We start from the raw sequence: 26,691 nt of genomic DNA on the forward strand, positions 1-26,691 counted from the left end.
TGCAAGTGACTGACTAATTGATTTAATAGTCATGCTTTCCTGACTTTGCACAGGCATGTAATAAAAACACAGAGTCAGAAACAGAAAACAGTTGGGTGAGCTAGGTGATATTTTCCCAGTACATTAGTTATGAGTTCTTCCAAAGCTTTTAAAAAATAAGTCATTCCTATACTACTTAAATTGCTCTAAGATAAAGTTTTAAGGTACAGCATGCTTTCTTCAAAACAGTATGAATTTTTTGAGCCCCAACTTCATCATAAAAGTACAAAACCTCAGTAACATTTTACAAGTAAAGAAAAAGAGGAGGGAACCCATCCAACAGAGAAACAGTCAAGATTCTCCCTGGAGTAGACTGTTTGTATCCGTGTACTTGACTATAAAAAATTAGCAACACAGGTATGGCTCCTTCTACACCAACTGCCACTAAGTACCATTTGGACATTCCATCACAATGTTCTCCAGAAGAAAGATTGCAAACAAACACAAAAAAGAATGAAATTTAATATCTTTTTTTTTCAGGCTGGAGAGCCAGCCGGCTTGGTGGTTAAGAGTGCTAATTCTCCAATGCTCCCAAGTTCAATTCCCAGCAACCACATGGTGACTGACAACTATCTTTAGTGGGATCTAATGCCCTCTTCTGTCTGATGCTCTCTTCTGACATGCAGGCACACTTGCAAACAGAGTGCTCATGTACATAAATAAATAAATAAATCTTTAAAAACTAAAACCTTCTAACCAAGTTAATGTATCTACATCTAGAAGCTAGAAAAGTGTCACAGCAATATTAAAAATAATTCAGAAATGGTAAAGGGATATAAGGGAGTCATAAAATTCACTGGGCAAGATGGTGTATGCCTGGAATCCCAACACTCACAAGGCTGATGGTGGTGGATTGCCTTGTGTTCAAGGCTAGCCTAGACTACAGTCTGAGACCTTATATTAGAAAACAAAACAATTGGGGAGGAGATGGCGAGAGAGACAGAGAGACAGAGAGACATAGAGACATAGGAGTTGGAGACAAAGACAGAGACAGAGAGAGACAGGGACAGAGAGAGACAGAGACACAGAGAGAGACCTCGATGTCATTTCTTGCACTGATGACAAGCTACTGAAGAATGTGAATGTCTCCTACCAAACACTGAGATAAAGCTAATGACAGAATGGGTTTCTTATTATGATACCATAAAATGTAGATGGAAAAGTAAAAGAATGTATAATAAATAAAAGAGAAATCAGACATTGGAAAGCCTAAATTTAGAAGACTATGTATGTTTAAGTCATAGGGGAAGGGATGAGATGATGTGGGGGAGAGAATAATCGGAATAAATTGTATATGTGTATGAAAATGTTAACTAAGAGAAACCAATGAACAGAGAAAAGCAGGTTTAATTTACAATGAAATTGAGTTCCTATATGACACTATGTAACATTTTGTAAATATTAATTATACTAATTATCTGCAATAAAACTCAATTGTTATTAAAGATGTGGTTGTGTTCATACGAATTTCAAATATTTTAGAATCTTTTTATTTATTTGCTTATTTATTGATTGATATTTTAAGATAGGGTTTTGCTATGTAGACAAGGTTGACCTCAAAAAACAGATCCACCTGCCTATGCCACCCAAGAGCTAGAATCAAAAGTGTATACTCACCCATGAAATTTACATTCTGAAAGTGATAATAAAATTACACCTATCAACTTGGTACAGTTATTGAACAGTGATCAACTGAATAGAAATATCAGAAACACATTTAAGGCATTAGGTTACAGTTGTCAAAAGAATCTTGAGCGGCATATATAATTCAAATCATCTAGGAGACACATTTTGAAGAAAAAAGCAAAAAAGTGGGTAAAGATAATTGAAATATTTTTCATCTATTAAACATTTTAAAGTGCATTCGATATGAAGGCTGTAAGTGATATACTTCACATTTTTGCTTATATACCATCTTCAATTTTATGTGCATTCTGCAAATATTGTCCATGTTTATTCAGGCTCTTACTATTTCCCCATGACTGATGACATTCACAGAAATCAGATTGAGCAAACTGTATATGTTGATGTATAATAGAATTGGATTCTAACAGTATAGCATAAAAATATGTATATATAACTTCCCATATATGTATATATACATATGTAAATGGCTAAAGAAAATGAGTATCACTATATCATTGTGGTAATATTTTCGACAAAATCCTGAGAACGTTGAAATGGCATCAAATAGTGACCAGATTGGCAAAAAAAAAAAAAAAAATCCACAAAGTAAAACTCTTATAAAGAATCTAACAATACTAGCAAAAGATAATAAATTTTAAAGTCTCAATGAAATACTGTATAATATTTTTTCAACTCTAGAATACTGTATTTTTGTACAACTAGCAATAAAAGGCATGAATTTTGAAGAATTCAAAAAGTAGTGCAGTATAATTATGCAGTGGTCATTACTGTTGCATACTATTTTATATAACAGCATACACTCTTTTTCTTTTGTTCCGTGGTCTAGTGATGAACTTGGGTAGATTTATGGGGATCCATTGCATCGTAGACTTAAACTGGATTAATTTAGGGGATAGTAAGTCATATTTTGGAATAGTTGCTTTAAAAATAAATCTTTGGATATTGGTACAGCAAGTAATTCTCCCTGAAGGAAAAACCAGACAGCAGGAACCTAGACCACTGCTGTTCATGAGTTTTTTCTAGATGATAGAAATATTCAATATCTGCTGTGCTTCTGGCTATGGATTCTGGCTGGCTATTTGCTCCTGGTTTGCCTGCTGTAATTAAAGAGGAAGATTTTAGTTCTAAGTTTAGTTTGTCTCAAATAGCCATGTGTGACCAGTGGGTGCCATTTGGACAGTGTAGCCACAGAAAACTGAAGCAGTGTAACCAAAGACTCACCTAGGAGTCAGTTGACCTCCTAGAAGTGACTTGTGAAAACGTTGGCAATGATAGCCTCTTGGGGAGCTTACCTTTACCAAAAGCAAACTGAATCCTTTACTCTTCTGCAATAGTCAGAATGTAACTGGTCTCACACCCACCCCAACCCTCACCAAAGACACTTGATAGGGAGCTTAATCCACTGTGTCCTTTAGATTTCAGTTTAGTAAGCACTTCCTTCAAAGTGGAGCAGACTGAGATTGCCAAGTCCTTTGTGTGGCTCCAGGGACTTGGGCCTGACCGGGAGTGAGGAGGAAATGAAGAATGACATTGGACACACATACATGGGGAAGGCTGGGTCCATGGGCTGGAGAAAATGCAGCATCCCAGAAGCTCAGCATGTGTATTATATAGTTGGCCAGAAAGCAGTGATGTTGCACACAGCAGCAAGGAAGTGGGCATTACTTGCAGATAAACAAGGAGGGGAGGACTATGTATATGTAAATGACAAGGGGCAGATTTCGCTAATCTCAGTAGGAGCAGTCTCTGCAGGGAGCAGTCTTCAGGCTGTAAATATCCAGATGGGGCCAGGGAGAAAGGTAGAGTAGACTTTTTCTGCACACACTATCAACACCATCCTGAGAAGGACTTGGCATGTGTCTGAGCCTCAAGGGGCATGGGGGCCTTCGCCTTTTCCCCATGGATAAATGGCTTTGTGTCCTTGGCATGGACATGCTCATGCTTACTGCACACATCCACTCAGGGCTTCACTTCCTCGGGGCTTCCTCTGCTCACACAGTGAGATCTCAAAAGAAAAACAGAAACCAAAAAAAAAAAAAAATGTGCAGTGAAGTGGTAAATTCTCTAAGGTGTACATATCCAGTGTCCTAAATCTAGGACTTCCTCACAGGCTACAGAAAATCCTGTGGACCTAAAATAAGCAAAAAAAAAAAAAAATTAAATAAATAAAAAAAATACAACAACAACAACCACAACAAAAAAACAAACAAACAAACAAAAAAACCACCACTACCAACAACAACAAAAACAAAAAACAAACAACAAAAAAATATAAAAAAAGACCCATGCTCCCCCCAAAAAATGAAAGGGAGAAAAAAATTCTTAAAGTTTTTCATAGAAAATTGTTTAAGCAAAACACACGGGAATTGTACATAAAAGCGTTAGTGTGCTGAGATGCAAGGCCCACTCACAGCATGCAGCAATTGGAAGTCTCAGACAACTTAACAGAAGAAGACTACTAATTATTCTTTGTGACCACTCTCGACATACTACTTACAACTTAATATTAACCTTCATAATTGAGTTGGGGACAGTATTCACCATAGCAGCTAATTGAAGCATTAGTGCACAAAGACACACAAACACACACACACACACACACACACACACACACACACTCACACACATGCACACACATTCAAACACACACACACTCACATACACACTCACACACACACTCACACACACACACAAAACACACACCCGCACACTCAGTAGCACACAGGAGAAATGTATATTCTATGAAGTTTCTTGGCATATTTTGATTTGTAAGCCTCAATGCTGGAATATTCTTGGTTTTCCTTAAAGGGGGGGCGGGGTCAGGCCTCATTTTCCCCTTTTTGAAATGACAGATATCTGTGTGTTTAACTTACTCTGATGGCTGTTCAGGCTGCCTCGGCCTATTTTACAGCATCCAGGTCACCTTGGTAAGGACAGTGGTTGTTCTTCTTATTGGCAACTGGTTTGCATCAGAAGAGTTTTTCGCATCCTTACCAATATTAGAAGTTTGGTGACACAAGCACCTTGACAAACTAAAATTATTGTGGTTTTGCCTTTCTGGAGGACATTAAAATTTACATGTTTTGGATATCACTTTTTTTTCTTAGCATTTAGTCCTGTATTAGTGCTGTTCGAATGTGGCCATTCAGCCAGCATCCCTTTGCTCCAGGCACTCAGCACTCAATTCCAGTCACTGATCTGGTGCATACTTGGTCCCAGAGATGGACAGCAGAGGGACTTGACACACAGCATCCACACTGCTCCATTGCCTTGATTTTGTAAATTCTTTTCAATGGCTATTTCTTGATTTATAATTACTACGATAATGACTTGTCTTGATATTTCGAGATAGGATCTTATTACGTGACCCAGGCTTGCCTTGATTTCCCAATTCTCTGGTCTTAGTCTTCCACCATTCCCTGATTCTCAGTTTATTATTAGAGGTAGTTGTATGGCTCTATTTTCTAATCAAATGTTCTTCTGGCTTTATTACTTTGCCCTTTCCACAGACTTTTATTAATTATGCAAAGTAGATGGTATTTAATATTTAAATACTGGTACATTAACTCATCAGTCCCCAAGACAAGTCTGAATTAAACACTCATTTTCATCCTCACTGTGCAATAAGGGAATTGAGTCACACACAGGTAAAATAACTTCTCCACAGTTGAACATCTAACTGGTGTGAGAACCAAGGTTTGAGTCCAGCTACAAAGTAGATTGGCATATAATGGGTTGGTCTGGTCCTGCTGTATATTCAAATGCTAAATTCTGTACCCGAAGATCTGGTTGCTCCAGGACAAGGAAATCCTCATGTATACCAGATTTTTGTTTGTTTGTTTGTTTCTTTGTTTGTTTGTTTTTGTCTCCCGAGTTATCCCTTACTGGTTAATAAAAATCCCTACAACATGGGCTGGGCAGAAGAGAGGGGACAGAGCAAAGTTTTCCAGGGCTTGGGGGCTCAGGCAGGGTCCATGAGGAGAAGGAAAGGACATGGGAGGAGAAGGAAGGAGACACCACCCCATAGGGTAGGTGGACCGTGAGTATATATCCATGAGGGCCAGAATGTTAGAACAGGTGTGGCCCAGGCAGGGCATGGCAAGCCATACATCAGGGTTATTGACAGGGAACCAGGAAAAATAGCACAGAGGGTTGATGTCTGCCCAGTTCTAGTACTTTCAGGCTTCTTATAAATCTAAAAGTTTTGTGTCTTTTATTTGGGAACTAAATGATCTATGGTGGGGTAGAAACCCCCTAATAATTTACTGTGGCAATGGCCACTCAATTATTGTGGTTTTAAATATAACACACATTGAATTTCACAGTTCAGATGAGAGGCTTTTTATATTTCCAATGTGACTGTACACCTGAGGTCTTGTCTAGATATAGAGAAGTAACATGGCAGAAATACCTAGAACATGTTAAGGTCACCACACCGACCAAATGAAAGCTACAAGCTATATAGACTCTGATGGATGAGGAGAAGGCTTAGTACTCTCTAGGAGTCCCCTTCCCTAGACTTGGGATAATACTACCAGTAAGCCAAAACTATATTCCTCTTTCATTTCTCATGGAGCCAGTGGTAGACCCACATATATGATTTCTTTGCCTGCAGTGATTTTGTTTTCCAAGCGCTGCCCTATTTGAGGACTTGGAAATGGTAAGCACCATCAGAGGAAGGTCAGCATATGAATTCTGTGTAACTCTGCTCTGACAGCATATAGCACAATCCTATCAAGTACTGGAAGCCTTTTGAGAAAGATTAATAAACCTCTAGGATCAAAAGGAAGCAACCCGAGGGCCACTTGGCTATAGATCAAGTCTGAAACCATAGCCCAGTATGGAAGTTCAGCCTTGGATCTTATGTCAAACAGCATTAGCATCCAAAAGAAAAACAAAACTTAAATGGCATGGTGGCGGGGATATCTAAGTCATGTAGAAAAATCCCAGGGCAAAGACATCTAGGAAAGACACATATCCACAAAGCTTTCACCAAGAATCCCTATTCTGTGTTCTACAACATTATATATTATTGTGATTTGCCTTTGAGTTCTCTCTGACTTTGTAAAATAAAGGCAAGAACTCTAGATTTGGGCAGAGGGAGGAGTCAGGAGTGAGAGGGGAGGAGTCAGGAGAGGGGAGGAGTCAGGAGGGGGAGGAGTCAGGGGAGGAGAAAGGATAGAAGCCAGGAGAGAGTTGTCGTGGGAGAAAGAGAAGCTGGAGACCTGGCAAATAAAAGGTGCAAGGGATGAGGGATTTGGGAGCTAGGAATAGGACAGTGTAGGGTGGATCTGCCCAATCTAGACGCTAGATTGTTTTATATTAATTGAGTTGCGTTTTCATTGTACTGGCCGATTCGTGTTGGAGAGGAAACTGCCACAAACTGCAACAAAATGGCGCCCAACGTATCCATTAGAACTCACCTAACCTGAGATAAAAGTTTACTTCCCTCTCACCCCCAGAATAGGGCTCTGATAGAGATCTAGGCAGGAGTACTTGTGGATTGGGAGGTGACTGGGTCTGAGGGGTCTACGGAGAACTGCAGAGAGGCTCCCTTCCCCAAACCCCAGACAGAGAGCTACAGCCGAGGGCATCATCTAGAATCGAGGAAAGGGATAGGAGAACCTAGAGCACAACTGCCTGTGAGGGAGTTTTCTGGCCGGCACATTGAACAGGATTCCTGAGATCACCACATGACCAAGCAAAGCCGGAGACAACCCAAAGAGGCCCCTCTCTGGGAACAAAGAATCGAGAGGACTGCACATGTTCTGAGGTGGAGGGAGAAAAAGGTATATAGGGCTTCGGATCAGGTACTACTTTGATGTAAGAGAGATATATAACCTTTTGATACTTAAAGATGAGAAACACAATGAATATCTTTTGGGCCTTATGGGATGATATTTTGAATGGTCTGACAGTTGTGAATTTTGAGGAAATAGACACTTTATCATTTACCGATATTGCAATATTCATTCTTCTGTTTTACTATATCTTCTCAAAAGACAGGAACCTAAATAGCAAATTTCTAGCCTTAGAAAAGAAATTACAAGTAATGCTAGAACAGAAATTTCTGAAATTTATACATGACTCTGAACAACAGAGAGATAAGCTTAAGTCTTGGCAACAGGAGCTAGAAGAGGCACTAGAAAAAAGATTTCGACAACTCGTAGATCAAATTGAACATCAGGGAGATAGAGATAGAATCTGGAAGCAAAGTCTAGAGGATAACTTACTAAAACTAGCAAATCAAAATAAGGCAGAGGCTGCAATATCAGAATTACAACATAAAGAGAAGCTAAGATTATGGAAGCAGGGCTTAGAACAGAAGATACAAGTAATTATGGAACAACATGAACAACAGAAAGAGAAAATTAAGTCTTGGAAATGTAGCCTAGAAGGGACAATAGAATTGAAGACACAGGAAATTATAGATCAGAATAAGAGACAGAAAGATGAAAATGAAGGTGGTAGACAGGAACTAGTAAGGATGTTAGAACAGAACATACAACAGCTCACAGGTAATACTGAACAGCAGAGAGAAAGTAATGAGGTTTGGAAGCAAGACTTGGAGAATAACTTTTTAAAATTAATCAAAAGATAATGGATAGCAGATTATTAGAAGTACAATATAAAGAAAAATTCAACGTGTGGAAGCAAAGCCTTGAACAGAGAATTCAGGAACTCAAGGAACAGGGGGAAAGACAGAAGGAGAGATATGAAGCATGAGTACAGACTTTAAGAGAGGAATTTAAAATTACAACTAAAGAAAAAACTCAGGTAGAGAAAGAAGATAAAATTAGGGAAAGCCAACCTAAGGTTATTAGGAAACAAACTTTAGTCTACCCAGTTAGTGTACAACAAAGGCCTCCAGACGATGATCATCCACAGGGTTATGAAGAATTTGAATGTCAACCCATGGATGTGTTAGAATTGAGGAAATTTAAGGAAAGCGTAACTAATTTTGGAATGCATTCACCATTTGTAAAACAAATCTTGATTTCTTGGGCTATTAAAAATAGAGTAATCCCCCAAGACTGGAAAGATATGGTAAGAGCAATTCTAGAACCTGCTGAAAATTTACAATGGATTTCGTGGTGGAGAGAAGAAGTGAGGGAGATAGTACGACAAAATAGAGCTAGGGGCAGAAAGATTTCCACAGATCAACTGCTTGGTGAAGGCCGCTTTGCTGAAGTAGAGGTGCAGGCTCTATATGATGAAGAAACTCTGGCATGGTGTCGATTGTCAGCCTTAAAGGCCTGGGACAAAGTCGCAGAATCAGGGAAAAGACTTGAAACATTCACTCAAGTCATACAAGGTCCTAAAGAAACCTTCCCTGACTTTTTACAAACCTTACCTCAGCTGTGGAAAGGAGTGTATCAGATTCAGCGGCAAGAAAGGCGATAATTGAGTCTTTAGCCTTTGAAAATGCAAATACGCCTTTGAAAATGCAAATACCGAATGCAGGGAAGTAATCAGACCACTGAAGGCAAGATTTGCACCAATAGATGAGTGGATTAGATATACAGCTTTGTTGGATCTTGTTCTCCTGATAAGACTGTGATAGGAGAAGCTGCCACTGGGCAGCTAGAGATGACCCAAGATTACAAATGTTTTAATTGTGGTGAGCAGGGTCATCTCAGATATTACTGCAAGAAAAACCAAAGTAATACCAAAAGGGGGACCATGCCTCCTGGAATGTGTCAAAGATGTGGCAGAGGTAGACATTTGACTAAGGAATGTAGAGCAATAACAGACAGATGGGGCCACATCCTCCCAAAAAACTCCCAGGGGGGGCTCTCGCAGGGCCCAATGCCAGGCAGGGAGAGTTCTCTTCCTCAGAACAATTAAATGGCACGACTTCAAAAATAGATGTTCTGGGACCAGAGGAGGCTGAGGGAAGTCCTATGGACAATTCCAAAAGCCTCAAAGGGAGCGAAAAACGAATATTTTGGCAAACGTCTATAGAGGACCAAAGGCCAAAACTAAAAATACTGGTAAACAATATTGAAATTGAAGGAATGGTTGACACTGGAGCAGATGTTACCATCATCTCTCCAAAATCTGGGCCCACTAGTTGGCCACTTCAAGGAGTGGATATGCAGTTTCAAGGTATTGGCACTTTATCCCACATGAAACAAAGCACCAGGTGTCTTAAATGTATAGGACCAGAAGGTCAGGTAGGAAAATTAAGGCCATACGTGGCTGATATAGCCATTAACTTATGGGGAAGAGATCTACTACAGCAGTGGAAAACTCAAATTAATATCCCCTCAGTTTCAGGGTCTGGCCCCGAAATTCATCAGGCTCCTAATAAAAACTTTAAATCAGTCAGGGAATGTTATCAAGGACAGTTAGAGACTGTCCAAGCTGTCCATAAGCAAGATACAGCAGAGGCTGACAATTTAGTGCTACCCCAAGGAGCCACTGCTGTTAAGACAACAGCCTTGCCACTAAGGTGGCTGACTGACCAACCCATCTGGATTGATCAGTGGTCTATGACAAAAGAAAAACTACAGGCATTAGAAGAGCTAGTCCAGGAGCAGCTGGAGGCTCAGCATATAGAGGAGTCCACCAGCCCTTGGAATTCTCCAGTATTTATCATTAAAAAAAAGGTCTGGCAAATGGAGGGTGTTGACAAATCTCAGAGCAATTAATAAGATTATTCAGTCGATGGGTTCCCTGCAGCCTGGGATCCCACTGCCTTCTTTGTTGCCTAAGGAGTGGCCTGTTATAGTGATTGACTTAAAAGATTGTTTTTTCACTATTCCTCTACATGAAGGCGATAAGGAAAGGTTTGCCTTTTCAGTGCCTACCCTCAATAGAGGTCGCTCCATAAAAAGATACAATGGAAAGTCCTGCCACAAGGAATGTTGAATAGCCCTACCTTGTGTCAATATTTTGTACAGCAGCCATTGGAGATGATTCGCAAACAATTTCCCCAATCTATTATTTATCATTACATGGATGACATTTTATTGTCTGATTCAGATATAAATATCCTGGAAAGAATGTTTGATGAAGTGAAAAAAACCTTACCTTGCTGGGGATTACGAGTCGCCCCTGAGAAAATACAAAGAGGGGATTCTATTAATTATCTAGGTATAAAATAAGTCTATAAAAGATTAGGCCACAAAAGGTGCAAATCAAAAGAAATCAATTAAGGACACTTAATGATTTTCAGAAACTACTGGGAGATATTAACTGGTTGAGGCCTGTGATTGGCTTGACCACTCAAGAGTTAAGCAATTTATTTCAAAATTTACAAGGCGATAAAGATTTAAATAGCCCAAGGAAACTATCAGCTCAGGCTGAGAAAGAGCTAGCTTTGGTAGAAAGGAAATTGCAGGTCACACATCTAGATCGTATTGATCCAAAGATGGCCTGCATATTAGTCATCTTACCCTCTACTCATCTCCCTACAGGAATTCTCATGCAGAGGGAAGATTATATCTTAGAATGGATAATTTTAGCACATAAACAGAGTAAGAAACTGAAAACCTACATTGAGAAGGTCTCTAAATTGATACTTAAAGGAAAATTGAGACTTCGACAATTAGATGGAATGGATCTGGCTGAAATTGTGGTACCTTTTACTAATGCAGAAATTGCCTCTTTGTGGGTACAAAATGAACATTGGCAAAGAGCATGCAGTAACTTCTTAGGAGAGATTAACAACAGATACCCTAAAAGCAAGCGACTTCAGTTCATAAAACGAACTAACTGGGTCCTCCCTCATATAATAAAGGGAACTCCAATATCGGGAGCCCCTACATTTTACACTGATGTCAGTAAGTCAGGAAAGGCAGGATATAAATCAGAAAATGTAAGCAAGGTGACTGAGAGTCCCTATAAGTCAGTTCAAAAATCTGAATTGTATGCAATACTCATGGTGTTGTCAGATTTTCAAGAGCCTCTTAATATAGTAACTGACTCTCAATATGCAGAAAGGGTTGTTTTACACATAGAGACTGCTGAACTTATTCAGGATTATTCTGCATTGACATCACTATTTATTCAGCTACAATAAAAGATCAGAAATAGGAGTTACCCACTATATATAACACACATAAGATCCCATACAGGTCTGCCAGGCCCTCTGGCGCAAGGTAATAATGAAATTGACCAGCTACTGATAGGAAGTGTACTAGAGGCTTCAGAATTCCATAAAAAACACCATGTTAACAGCAAAGGCTTAAAGAAAGAATTCTCTATCACTTGTCAACAAGCCAAGGAGATTGTGAGACAATGTCCTACTTGCTCGTTATATAATCAAACTCCATTGCCTACAGGAACTAACCCTAAGGGAACCCAAAGAAATGAAATTTGGCAAATGGATGTTCTCCATTTTACAGAGTTTGGTAAGCTGAAATACATACACTATACTATAGATGCATATTCAGGATTTCAATGGGCAACTGCCTTAGCATCAGAAAAGGCCGATTCTGTAATTAAACATTTGTTAGAAGTTATGGCTATAATGGGAATACCCATACAAATTAAAACGGACAATGGTCCAGCATATATTTCTAATAAGATTAAGCACTTCTTTGAATATTATAATATAAAACATGTTACAGGTATACCACACAATCCTACAGGACAAGCGATTGTGGAGAGATCTAATCGAAGTCTAAAGGAGCTGCTTAACAGGCAAAAAGGGGCAACAAAAACTTCCAGAGATAGGCTACATAGTACTTTATTAACCTTAAATTTTTTAAATGCTGATGAACAAAACAGCACAGCTGCTGAAAGACATTGGATTGTGGAAAAGGCTACTGAACTAAACCAGCCTGCTTATTATATTAAGGATATTCTGACGTCAGAATGGAAAATGGGAAATGTGTTATTCTGGGGAAGGGGTTATGCCTATGTTTCTACAGGAGAAGAAAAGCTGTGGGTTCCTTCCAAGCTGATAAAGATCAGACATGACAAGGGGAGACCTCCTGAAGTCCTTGGCAACACAGAAGAAAAGGGAGACTAAGACAATCAACAAATAGGTGATGTATATATGAGGATGTTTAGGTCTCCGTGTATGAACTGGCTGAGACTAAAATGTCTATAAACAGCCAGTAACATTTTGAGTACGAATTTCTCATAACTTGTTATTACATGCATCCTGTAAAATGGCATGTATTACAAAATTATGTTACGGTTTGATTATATGATCAAACTAACCTGAAGAAAGGCAGTCACCTTTCTTTGTTGATCTTTATTAACTAAGCTGTGCACCCTGCTTACTCCATGTGAATGTGCTTACAGAACTATATGATGCTTGTAAAGTTTTGTGTGCTGCAGGATGAAAGAAGAGAAAGACAGCCCTGAAATGATCCACACTCTGGGATGCTGAGATTCCGGGACCTTCCAGTCCAACTTCGTGTTTGATTCTCCCTCAATTACACTGAAGCTGCTTCATTTAAAGGCTTGCTTTCAGAACTTTTCCAGAATGGCCAGCTTACTTATCCAGCCCTTCAGACTGTCATAGTCAAGATGTCAGCTAAGCGATGAACTTTCTCAGCACAGAGTGACTGGCAGGCGAATCCCAGCTAGCTCTACTTCAACAAAGCCAACTTTTCCTAATTCCCCTTGGGCCCCAGAAGGGAATTCTTCACCCCAGTTCAGCTGGAAGCAGACGAGGAAGATCATCGTCCCAGTTCCTTCTGTTGGGTTGGATGGTTCTGGTTATTCTAAGAACTGTGGATATGTTTTCTTTTAAGGGATACTATACAAATGTAGCTTTGGGCAGGGGGAACTAGAGAATTTAAACTCAGGGATTGCTACATTTCCTTTCCTCTTTTCTATCCTTCTTAGTTTAAAAAAAAAGGGGGGGGTGATATAGTAATACCTAGAAGTTAGAGAAATAGACAAACAGGGATAGATTAGCAAACTTACTCTTAAACAAAATTTTACAGCTATATCTTACATTGATAGAAATGTTTGTAATTGATACAAAGTTGAAGCTGCAATCTTTTCATTGGTATAGAATGCATTTTACACAAATGCGAGGTTTTCATTGGTATACTTTCTTATTGGTTTATAATTGAGATTAATATTGCTACTTTAACATAAGCATTGTGCCTCCACTATGCATCTAAGAATACAAGTCTTAGACCCAGTCCTATAACTGCTATTATACATTATTTTTAGTTGATTAACCAGTACCAACTAAAGACCAGATAGCAAAGTCATGGTTCTGGTCAGTTTAGATGGGTTTTGGAAATACTTCGATTAGAGAGGGCCAACTGTAGTCTATGCTTAACAGTTCAGAAACGCCTATGTAGATAGGAAATCTTCAAGGGCGTCAGAAGTCCACAGAATAACCCATTTATGGACATTTCTTCATCTAGATCATTTGACTAGAGACCTGTCTGCCCCTGACAGGAACCCTTAGACTCGAAGAAGAAATTGAGCATCAATGGAGTTGCTCAAATCGTGGTGACACAGCCACTGAGCAAATTGCTTCAATTCATATACAGACAAAACACTGTCCAGAATAGGACAAATTATGCAGAATACTGGACTGATAATCTCTGCCAAGGCAGGGTGATCAGCCCTTCAAAATCTGCATTACAAAGGTCTGTCAGATGATCCTTGGCCAGAAGGCTGAAGACTGAAGCTCTGACATATTAAGGAATAGGGGGACTGTCCAGGTGATCAGTAGTCTCTATAAATTGGCTAAGCTTGGAAGCCATGTTTTGTGCTTCCCATATTTTCAGGTAATATTAATCATTCTTGGATTTCTGATGTGGTTGGAGACTGGTAGTCTCATAGACAACCCAAGCGGTTTAGTATTGGGAAAGATGATAAATCTGTTAGGGTTGTTTTCAGGTGGCATAGGATCTAGAACCAGGATATAGTCAGGTATAGTTTTTAGTATAGATGACATGGTTGATGAACAAAATTGATGGACTGGATGATGAGTGTATTGTTGGTTTTATAAATTGCAGAATGGTAATAATACTTAGTTCACATATGTATAGGGGAAAGGTTTTTTAACTGGACAGAAAGGGAGAAATGTTGTGGTTTGCGTTCGAGTTCTCTCTGAATTTGTAAAATAAAGGCAAGAACTTGAGATTTGGGCAGAGGGAGGAGTCGGGAGCGAGAGGGGAGGAGTCAGGAGAGGGGAGGAGTCAGGAGGGGGAGGAGTCAGGGGAGGAGAAAGGAAAGAAGTGAGGAGAGAGTTGTCCTGGGAGAAGGAGAAGCTGGAGACCTGGCAAATAAAAGGTGCAAGGGATGAGGGATTTGGGAGCTAGGAATAGGACAGTGTAGGGTGGATCTGCCCAATCTAGACGCTAGATTGTTTTCATATTAATTGAGTTGCACTTTCATTGTACTGGCCAATTCGTGTTGGAGAGGAAACTGCAACAAACTGCAACAATATATACATACACAGAATGAATCCTCATTTATGGTCAGTTATGGGGATTGATTCTCTGGGAACTTAACTTTGAGATAGAGATAGATGTATTTGACAAGTGCTCTTGGGAACCATGGCTGTGACAAAGAGGAGAGAAGAGGATTGGGCAGAGATCACTCTGCCTCTATTGCAGTCACAAGAGTATGCAGGCAGCCCTGTGTGGGGCTCAGGAGAGTGGCCTGACACTGAACTCTTAGCCTGAATTGGAACAAGCAGGAGGCCCAGTCTTAAATTTGCCATTGGCTAAGGACTAGGATCCTGGTCAGAGGACATTAGCTCAGGAGAGTTAAAGGCCCTTGGATCAAATTCCCAGCAGCTGAGAGAACATGTGCCTCAATCCTGAAAGCAGAGTGAGTTATACATGATAGATTGTATTCCACTTCAGCTTTCACAGCTCTAGGGGATGGGCTGGGGGCACTGGAGGGCGGGAAGAGGGGAAACAGGCAGACTTAGGTATTCTAGGTTTGTTATTCAAGATTCCACTTCTCTGTTGTAGCCCTGATAGACAGACAGGTAGGCAGGAATATTTGTTTGTTTGGCTTGGGGTTTCGGTTTGGTCCATTTGTTGGTGGATTTTGTTTTGTTTTGTTTCATTTTGTTTTTTGGGAAGTGTGGTGACTTAGTGCCTACACAAGCCAAAGCAGGAAAAATAAATAAGTAAAGATCTCTGAAACACAAATCTGGGGTGGGCTCTAGAATGGCCCTGGGCATGCACGCATGCACGCACACTCGCACTGTAGACACGCACTCAAGGACACACTGGCTTCTACAATGTTTGGTTTCTGAGTCTGTGTCATACAGAACCTAAGAGAATATGTAATGAACTCTGGCAGTGACAGCAGAAACAACCTATGAGAAGGCGTCCTTGCAATAATAGTAACTGTAAAAAAGGGCAGGCTAGTCAGGTCAGAGTTATCGTAACCAATCTGATGTAGGCCTCCTTCACACGGCATCTAGGCCTTAACAATTCCCTTAGGCCATCACATTATTTTACCTAGACCTTTAACAGCCAGCAGCTTTGCCCTCTGAGCCACCAGTCTACAGAGGAATTCATAGAGAAACCCTGTCTGAAAAACTAGGGGAGGGAGACAAAAAGATTAACAGATGTCTCTCTCTCTCTCTATCTCTCTCCCTCTCTCTCTCTCTCTCTCTCTCTCTCTCTCTCTCTCCCTCTCTCTTTCTCTCCCTCCCCCTTGTGTGTTCAAACGAGGAGGCAATGACAGATAAATGTTTGCCCCTCCTCTGTATGCCAGGCCACCCCATTACTGCCTTTCCTTTTTCTTAGTTTGTTTGGTTTATCTGTTTCTTTATTTTCCTCTTCATTTCTTTAGTTGAGTAAGGGGTATTTGCACAAAAACCCTGGAAATCAGTACCTGGATCAGGTCTGCAGCCTGCTCACAGAGTTCTACCCACCTCCACCTCTCAAGTGATGCAATTAAAGACCTGCAGCACCACACCTGGCTTCTTTTCACATGTACATTTACTTTAGTTCCAATGTTCATTCAGGTCGGAGAGAGGGGGGAGGGAAGGAGGGAAGAGAGACAGAGAGTGACAGAGAAACAGTTGACAGAGAGGGAGAATTGTAGGTAATTGTTCCATCTCTTCAATCACTGTCTATTGGTCACCATCGTGACAACCATGCCCCACAACCCTACCTTCGGTAAGATCAAGTATAATGGCGGCAACCATATAATTCCTGCTTAGTCGCACTGAACACTCCGGTCATCACTACCTGTGGAGAATTGTAAGGGGGCTTCTCTGATCTAGAGAGTAGTACCCTTGAATGAAATGAGGATCACAACAAGCATTATATGTATTGAAATATAAGACGTGGAAAGAACTATATGTGTGGATTTACAGACAGAGAGACAAACATACAGGACAGGACAGGACAGGCCAGGAGAAAAAAACAAGAAAACAAAAACTCAAAATAGAAGTCTGGTTCCAAATAGTCTCTGTCTGCACGGTCCCTCTAGTGTTGGTGGTCCAGCTTATAAAAGCTTACACATGGGTGGGTGCGGGAAATGCTGCTGGGTATTCAGTTCAGGTCCAAGACTATTGCGGGTAACTAGACAACAAAGAAAGCAGTTAGACTTACTTCTACAGTGTTTGGTTTCTGAGTGTGTTATCACACAGAAGAACCTAACAGAATATGTAATGAATTCTGGCAGTAACAGCAGAAACAACCAATGAGAAAGTGTCCTTATAATATTAGCAACTGCAAGAAAATGGCAGACTAGCCAGGTAGCAGTTCCCTAGCCATTAACTCATCTGACATAGGCCTTCTTCACATTGCATCTAGATAGGTCTTCCTACCTTCCTCTCCAGTGCTGAGACCCAAGTGAGATCAAAGTCATGCATCACTATGGGTGCCTTCCTTTTCATTTTTTTCTTTCATCCTAGGAAGTGTGTGTGTGTGTGTGTGTGTGTGTGTGTGTGTGTGTGTGTGTGTGTTTGTGTGTGTGTACAGAGAGAGAGAGAGAGGGAGGAGAGGGAGAGAGAGAGAGCTTTAGAGAGAGAGCTTTAGAGAGAGAGAGAGAGAGAGAGAGAGAGAGCTTTAAAATCAGCACTCAAGCCTTTTTTCTTCCTACCCTATCCCTATCCCAATCCCCCCAAACCAGCAGTAAAACCACCAGCACCAGAGCAGTGGAAGATGAAATCTCTAGTCTGAAAAACTAGAGGAGGGAGATAAACAGCTCTCTCTCTCTCTCTCTTTCTCTCTCTCTCTCTCTCTCTCTCTCTCTCTCTCTCTCTCTCTCTCTCTCTCTCTCCTTCATAATTTGTTAAAGTGTTCCCTTTGTGCTGTGTGGATTCTGCAAGTTTCACATCGTACTAGCTCCAAAGAGGAGTCAACAGTCTCTTGGCGTGCAGGCAGTTGTTGCCTGCTTTAAATATTTTTTGGTGTGTTTGTTTGTTTGGTTCAAAACCGAGGGCCTGCCTTCGTTCAACAGATCCAAACCCAGTTCTCCAAGGGGAAAATGGAGTCAAGTCCAAACTCACTGGCATTTAAGTCATCTGCCATTGACAGTCATAGGAGATGTGAATATCATGCTTTCTCCAATGGAGATTCACCTGGGTATGCATCAACCACATATAAGGGCAGGCCTTGGGTAGAACGGGGTGGTGGATAGGGAGGAAGGATCTGGAAAGAGCTTTGCTATGGGAAGCTATGATCAGAATGTTGCACAGAAAACAAAATTTGTACTTAAAAAAAAGGGGGGGCTCTCGATATCTATCCAAAAATGAAAAGAAATAAAAACCAACAGCAGAACTTTACTAACTGCAAATGCTCCATCTCCCTGTATCCAACCACTCCACTCCCAGATAGGTAGATGATAGTTTGCACTTCTGTCCCAGTTGGGCTTTCAAGGTTAAGAAAAGGGGAACCACCTCTGTGGTTATGTGATCCACACACGAAATAAAATAAAAGGAGCGGATAAATGTGCCTGGCATTTTAAGATGCTCAATTTCTTTGCAAGCTTCATTTTGTTTCATTCTTTTAAAGGTGTATTTATTTATTTTCATTTATATGAGTACACTAAAGCCCTTTTCATATACACACGGCAGTAGAGTACATGGGATATCCCTTTGCAGAAGGTTGTGAGCCACCATGTGGTTTCTGTGGAATGGAACTCGGGACCTCTGGAAGAGCAGAGCAGTGAGTGCTCTTAACCTCGTAGCCATCTCTCCAGCCCTTCACAAGCTTTATTTAATTAAACATTAAACATGAATCAGAAATGCCAAATCCTGTAAATATGGTGCAGATTCAGGCTTACTTAGAAATCCAGAGTTGGCAGGGCGAGGCTGGGTGTTGAGAGTGAGCACACCTGAGGGTGTGCTATCAACTCCATTACCCTTTCCAAACAGCTGGGTATGAGTCTAACTAAGGTTTTCTTCAGTCATTTGCCATGAGCCAGAGCACTGAAAGGACATCGAGGGATCAGACATTCACACTGAAATCATCACTCACTGATTTGAGGCAGAAAACTTGCCCCCCCTAAAGAGGCACCCCCTGACTCAGCAATGAAGCAAAGCATGCTAGGGCAGCATCAATATTTCCTGGACAGACCTTCAGGGACATGCATATTCTCCAGCCCCACCCCACCCCACCCCCTCTCAGCTAGCTCCAGTTCACCCATCCTGCTTCCCCCACATACAGGGAGGAGGACTTGTGTGTGTGTGGGGGGGGGAGGGAGATGGAAATATCTCGAGGGAGAGTTCAGGTCTCCCAAACAAATAAATAACTAGAAACTTCATTTATTTACTTTATTTCATCGAGCATACCGTGGAAGACGAAAAATGAACAGGGAAACTAGGCCAACTGGTAGAGCTCCTTTCATTTTGTTTCAAAAAGGAAGAGCCAAAGAAACAACACTCCCTGGTTTTCGTGAAAGGAACAGAATGGGAAAAGTTGAAACATCGGCTGGCCACTTAATACTTTGGCTTTTAATAGAAGGGCCAACAAATCTACCTCCTTTTTGGTAAAAAAGAGAATAAAAAACCACAAAAACGTTCTGTCAGCCAACTTACCTTTAAACCTCTGTTAAACAGGAAGACGGTTTTTTTTTAAACATCATTTTAAATATTTAAATATGTATTTGTGTGTGTGTGTGTGTGTGTCTGTCTGTCTGTCTGTCTGTCTGTCTGTCAGTGTCTTCTGTATGGAGAGGATGTGCTGTAACACTCGGGATGGGGTGTTCCAGGGCCCATGGGTGATGCCGCACCGCTGCCCCAGGCAACTTCCCCGCAGGGCCTTCCCAGCGGTCCCATAGCTGGTTTCTGCGCACCGGCACGGTGGAAGTGCGCCCGGCTGAGGGCAGTAGCTGACCCGGGGGGGGGGGGTGGGGGGGTGGAGGGTTGGGGCGGTCACCCACCAACCCCAATCCCGGCCCAACCCGCGCGCCCCCCCACCCCTCGCCCTCCGCCTGAACGCGCGCCGACCCCCTTGTTAGGAGGAGCAGGGACGGCGACAGCGGGACGCGTGGAGGGGGGAGAAAAAACGCGCAGGTGGAGGGGTCGGTAGGAACGGGGAGCTGGAAAGATCCGCTGGGATCACCGGCACGGCCGAACTCGTGCTGCCGGGTTGAATCCTCCCAGTGGACTGCGCTGACCCCACCCGTTTACCTCTTAATGGTTTCACACCCTCTTTAACTCTCTCTTCAAAGTTCTTTTCAACTTTTCCTTACTGTACTTGTTGGCTATTGGTCTCCTGGTATTTAGCCTTAGATGGAGTTTACCACCCGCTTCGGGCTGCATTCCCAAGTAACCTGACTCCGGGAATACCTGGGCCCGGCGCGCTGGGGGGCTGCTACCGGCCTCACACCCTCCACGGGCTGGGCCTGGATCAGAAGGACTTGGGCCCCCCACGAGCGGGAGCGGGAGCGACTGAGCGAGCAGGAAGGAGCCACGAGGAGGGTGGCCGGCGAGCGGCGCTGGTGGACGTGGATGACAAGGCGCTCGCAGACCCACCGGGCGTGGAGGACCGCCGGACGCCGCCCACATCTGAACTTCGGGAGACGGAGGGCCGAGGGGAGAGGCCCTGCGAGCAGAGTCCCAGCCGCGCTACGCGCGCCCCCTGAGGCAGCGAAACCGCAGTGGGGGCGGCAATAGATCCTCAAGCAACTCCCAGAAAGGTGTAGCCCCAGGAGGAACTCAGGGCCGCAAGTGCGTTCGAAGTTTCCATGATCAATGTGTCCTGCAATTCACATTAATTCTCGCAGCTAGCTTTGTTCTTCATCGACACACGAGCCAAGTGATCCACCGCTAAGAGTCGTATCGGTATCTGGGGTGTGAGCGAACTCGTATGGGTGCTAACAATGGCACCAGCTCACCCGTCCACCCCTGCTGCATGGGAAGAGAGGGGACAAGGCGAGGCGGCTCCACCTCAGGCCAGCCAGCGGGAAACTAAAGGATACATGTGAAATGAAAAAAAAAGACAGGGTCGGCAACGGAAAGGCAGGACACATGGGACATGGGACGCCGCCAAACACGGCGGCGGCCGGCCAATGGGCGGGCAAGTCGGGCGCTCTGGCTGGGACCGCACGGGTGCCCAGAGGGGGCTCGCGACACGGACCCCCGACCGCCGCCTCTGGAAGCGCCGGCAGCTGGAGGGGGCCCGCTGAGTCTGAGGGAGCACCAGGTGGGGGGAGGAACCAGGAAGCCCTCCCACGGACGACCTACGGACTGTAGGGTGACCCCCCCCCCGGGTTTTAAACCTCCGCGCTGGAACAGGTCAGGTAGGTACCGGACAAGAGCGGGGCGGCCACGCGAGGCCCAGAAGGCGGTGTGGGTGCGTGAGCCCACCCGCGGCACAGGCACCCTCCGCACGCGACAGAGCCACCCCAGCACCGTCAGAGCGGGAGAGCTGTGGCGGAGGGGCAGCAGGTGGCATGAGGACTGCGAGCGCGTCCCGGCCTCCGACCGGGAAGAGATCATGTACCGCCCCCGGTGCACACGAGATGAGATTACGGAGCCGGTTCAGAGAGAGGCAGAATGACCTCAGTCCTCCGAGGGCCGTGGCTGGCTGGCGGCCAAGGGAGGAGCAGGCGGCTACAGCGGAGGCAGCAGTGGCGGAGGCGGAGGTGGAGGCAGGCGCAGGGAGGTGAGGAAGGAAGCAGAGGAGGGAGGAAGAGAGAGAGAACAGAGGAGGTCCCTCGACAGACCAGACCCGACCCCCCACCGCACTGCTCCATAACGTCCCCTGCCTTTCCCGAAACGCTCACTCGGCCGACCGGCCGCAGCGCGCACCAAGAAGGCGACTGGGACCCGGGGACGCGCCTCCTGGTGAGAGGAGGGACTCACACAGGCCCGAGAAAGGACCGGACACTCCCTCGGCCTTCTCCGTTAATGATCCTTCCGCTGGTTCACGGAAACCTCGTTACGACTTTTACTTCCTCTAGATAGTCAAATTCGACCGTCTTCTCAGCGCTCCGCCATGGCCGTGGCTCACTAAACCATCCAATCAGCAGTAGCGAAGGGAGGTGTGTTCAAAGGGCAGGGACTTAACCAACGCAAGCTTATGACCCGCACTTACTGGGAATTCCTTGTTCATGGGGAATAATTGCAATCCCTGATCTCCATCACAAATGAGGTTCAATGGGTTACTCACGCCTGCCGGCGTAGAGTAGGCACACGCTGTGCCAGTCAGTGTGGCACGCGTGCAGCCCCGGACATCTAAGGGCATCACAGACCTGTTATTGCTCCATCTTGGGTGGCTGAACGCCACTTGTCCCTCTAAGGAGTTGGGGGACACAGAGTGCTCGGGGGTACCGTAACTAGTTAGCATGCCAGCGTCTCGTTCGTTATCGGAATTAACCAAATATATCGCTCCACCAACTAAGAATGGCCATGCACCACCACCCAGGGAATCGAGAAAGAGCTATCAGTCAATCCTGTCTGTGTCCGGGCTGGGTGAGGTTTCCCGTCTTGAGTCAAATTAAGCTGCAGGCTCCACGCCTGGTGGTGCCCTTCCATCAATTCCCTTAAGTTTCAGCTTTGCAACCATACTCCCCTGGAACCCTAAGACTTTGGTTTCCTGGAAGCTGCTTGACTATCATGGGAATAACGCCACCACATCGCCAGCCTGCTTCTGTTTAGTTATGTACCCCCATTTGTTTTTCTTTTTCTTTCTCTATTTCTCTTTCTTTTTCTTTCATTGGGGGAGGGGATTTTTTTAATTCACATTTTAAATATTATCCCCTTTCCTGATTTGCCCTCTAGAAACCAGCTATTATTTGCCCTCATGCCTCCTTTTCTATGAGGGCAGTTCCTCACTCACCCACTCACACCTTCCAACCTGCCCATTCTGACAGTTCCCTACACTGGGGCATCAAGCCATGACAGGACCAAGGGTATTTGCTCCCATTGGTGCCTGAAAAGGAAATCCTCTGCTTCATATGCAGATGGAGCCATAGGCTCATCCTTGTGTATTCTTGGGATGGTTGTTTAGTCCATGGAAGATCGAGGGCAGGGGTTTGGTTGGTTGATATTGTTCCTCTTATGGGGTGACAAACCCCTTCAACTACTTCAGTTCTTTCTCTAACTTCTCTTTTTGGAGCCTTGTTCTCAGTTCAATGCTTGACTGCGAGCATTCTCTCTCCCTTCTTCCCTCCCTCTCTTCTTCCCTCCCTCCCCACACTGCTCTATGTTTCTATGTTTGTGTGTTTGTGTGTCTCTGTGTATTTGTGTGTCTGTCTGTCTGTCTGTGTGGCTGTCTGTATGTCTTTCTAAGTGAATGTCACTTTTCTTTTCTTAGATAAAGTGATGAGATAAGAGTCTTACCCAAGCTATGCAAATACGTCCTTTAGGTTTAGGCCAGAGTATTTTTTCCCTCTGTTCTACTATTTATAGACCTAATACTAGGAGCTTCTAGCCTACATGTAATCCAACCTTCCAAGCTGCCTGATTCAATATGGTTTCTCTTGGCATCTTCATGAGTTGTTCTACTTGGACTCACATTAACTTGGACAATGTGTTACAATCTTCTGGATCCTTCTAATTCCCCAGCTTTTTCTGTTTTCCCCAGTGAATAGTTTGTTCTCTCAGAACCTGAATCTGTAAAATCATGTCCAGAAAGCTTCCATAAACACATACCACACACGACAACTTCTCTTTCTTGCTCTACTTCTCTCTGTCTTTCTATTATCTATTTTTGTCTCTCTTTCTCTACTCTTGTTTATTCTCCTATTCCTACGCTGTTCTCATGTGACTTGGGCATATTTTATCTGTGATACATTCTGTCACTTTTTTCTTTGAATTACTACTTTACCTGGCCCTCAATTATATGACACTTTCAAACATGGCTACTTCCTTATATGAACTAACCTTACAATGTACAATCATTTTCTAATATTTATCTACCTAGTTCTTACCTGGACCTATTGGCTGTAAAGAATTAACCTTTCAGGATGCCTATATTTATGGCAGAAACTTTCTGACCTTTCATATATGATGTCCTGTGTCTCAAAGATGGGGTATTAGAATAAAATTATTCTACACATTTTCTAGAACGTTGAAAGATTCAACTTAAGTCTTATTTTATGATCCCATTAGGAGTCATCAGTCCAAAACACAAAATCACTAAAACAAATCCTAGTTGCATCAGGTAGGGTGGGAAGATATCCCAGTGATTAAGCAGGCAGGAAATGTTAGAGAGACATGGGAAGAAGATTGTTTATTGGTCTATATTTATGGCTTGCTCAGCCTGTGTTTTTATAAAAGCTAGAACAATAAACCCAGCAGTGGGACAACCTACAGGGAGCTGGGCCCTCCAACAAAATTATTGATCAAGAAAGTGCCCAGAGGCTTTTTCATAGGACAATCTTATGAAGAATTTTTTTCTTAGTTAAGATTTCTTCTTCCGGGGTTGGGGATTTAGCTCAGTGGTAGAGCGCTTGCCTAGCAAGCGCAAGGCCCTGGGTTCCGAAAAAAAAGAAAAAAGAAAAAGAAAAAAAAAGATGTCTTCTTCCTCTTCCAAGTTATCTCTAGTTTTATATCACATTGATAAAAAACCTTCCTATATAGTTTGTAGGTGAGAGTTTGTGGGTGTATATCTCTAAGCTTGTGTATTGAAGTGATATTAAAAATTTTACAAAAGAATGGCTAATAATAACCTGTGTGTGTGTGTGTGTGTGTTTCTTTAATTCCGCAGGCTTTCGCCCGATTCTCGGTACCGTCTCAGTGCAGGCATGGGGCACCGACAGTGTATGTCAGTGAAATTATATATGTATATGTGTTTCTGCATGCCAACAGATATTATATGTGTCATAATAGGGTATTAAAGAGGACAATGACTTAATCTAAAGAAATGCTTTAGATTATAGCACACACCACCAAGAAAACATTCCTTTTTTGGCATGGGGTAGCAATTGGGCTTGCAACGATAAATTATGAAATATACTAGGAAGAGTGAAATAGCTCAGTAGGTAAAGATATTTGTTGCCAAGGCTGTTAACCTTGGTTTGGTCCTTGGGACATACACAATGGAAGGAGGAAATGGATGCCATAAATTATACTCTGTCATCCACATGTGTACAATCACATGCAGAAACAAGCAAATACTCAACTAAAAGAATCAGAAAATTAGAATTCTATAAATATAGGACTTAAAATATATGCATAAATTAAAGTAAGGAAATAATTGACATGAGATATGGTAAGAATTCTGTAAAGCTGATACATACCCAGACTTAGAGAAAGTATCTCTATACATATGTGTGTTCTGTTTCTCCCATTTCTGGAGCAAGAAAAAAAATTACATACATGGAATTTCTGCCTAGTATTACAGAGCAACAGAACATAATATTGAGAATTAAAAAAAAGAATACATATATAGTTCATATGAAGGCAACTTGGTCTTGCAGAGATAAGCTAAACAAGACTTGGATACTATAAGCTCAGACTCATGAACATGTATTACTCATATTGGTGAATCAAAAAACTTAAATATGGGGCATGTAGATTCCAGAGACTTTTCCACAGTGGAATTGTGTAACCAGGGTGACCAGACAATAGCACTTGCATTTGTATCACTTAGATTTATAGGGACCTTTCCTTCCATGGTGGAGGAATAGGCATCTACACTGAAATGTACTATATGTAACTAGAGAAATAAAACAAAATGTTCTCCTTTATACCCAAATCAGGAATACCACTAGGAGATTCCAGGTTTCTTAGTCACATCGTGAAATAGAATCAAGTGACCTTGTTCCAATATAATATTCTTCATTCTTTCTGAGATATGAGGTAGAGGATGAAAGAAAATACCCCCAACAACCTGAGTTTAGGGTAATATATTAGTTTAAAATGTCAAGTGTATGAATCCAAGGGGATCTGACATCCATCAGGAGTCATGGAGCACTTCCACTGGACTCTCCACAGTGGTTGCCTGTGCAGGATTTAGTTGGGAATCAGCACTCATTTTTCAAATTTATAAGACATCAAAATGTAGACAAGAGGGATCATCCTCATATTCATTTACAAAGCACCCCCACAAGTTTTCTATTGTCTTACTTGGAAAGGATACATTTAAAAGAATAAAACAATATTATTATACTCAAGGAAAAAGCTCGTGGCAAAGAAACAAAACAACAATTAAAGGCAAAAGTCTATGTTTTTCAATACAGTGACTATAAGGAAAAGAAGTACACTTTAAGCAGAAATTGTTGTTATCTTCTTCAAATTTATGGAGCATGGATGGTATAAAGTGAATGATAAGATAGAATAACAACGTAGGCTGAGAAGCTAATTGAGAGGGGAGCAGAAATTAAAATCAAAACAGCTCAGAGCATCAAAGAAGCCTGTGGTAAAACCAAATCTACAGCAACACAATTGTAAGAAATACCCATTATGGAAAAGTAAAAGACAATTCGAAAGGAACATTAATGTATATGATGGACACTTGTGTCAACTTGGATTTAGATTCCTCTAAATCTGGAGGGGTTTGTCTCCTATTGAGAAGACAAAATGTTGTTCCCCTTCAGAAATTTGAAGAAGATTGAATAATTTTACCCTCTTCGTCCTAGTAAAAAAAAAAATAAGGCCAGAAAATAATTTAAATTGTAAACGTGTGTGTGTGGGGGGGGGGTGTGTGT

The 26,691-nt window shown here is 42.4% G+C and overlaps 1 non-coding gene and 1 pseudogene across 1 annotated transcript; both read right to left on the bottom strand.

Annotated features, from left to right (window-relative positions):
- Window positions 1-20,719: 20,719 nt before the first annotated feature.
- On the bottom strand, window positions 20,720-20,872 carry LOC148001933 (5.8S ribosomal RNA). The gene has a single exon (XR_015634985.1). It is a non-coding gene; the product is annotated as a 5.8S ribosomal RNA (ribosomal RNA).
- A 1,072-nt stretch (window positions 20,873-21,944) lies between these two features.
- On the bottom strand, window positions 21,945-22,829 carry LOC148001934 (18S ribosomal RNA; annotated as a pseudogene; the record flags this gene model as incomplete).
- Between the last annotated feature and the right edge of the window lie 3,862 nt (window positions 22,830-26,691).

The sequence above is a fragment of the Rattus norvegicus genome, chromosome 12, assembly GCF_021556685.1.
Source record: "Rattus norvegicus strain SHRSP/BbbUtx chromosome 12, alternate assembly SHRSP_T2T, whole genome shotgun sequence".
In the NCBI taxonomy this organism is placed as follows: domain Eukaryota; kingdom Metazoa; phylum Chordata; class Mammalia; order Rodentia; family Muridae; genus Rattus; species Rattus norvegicus.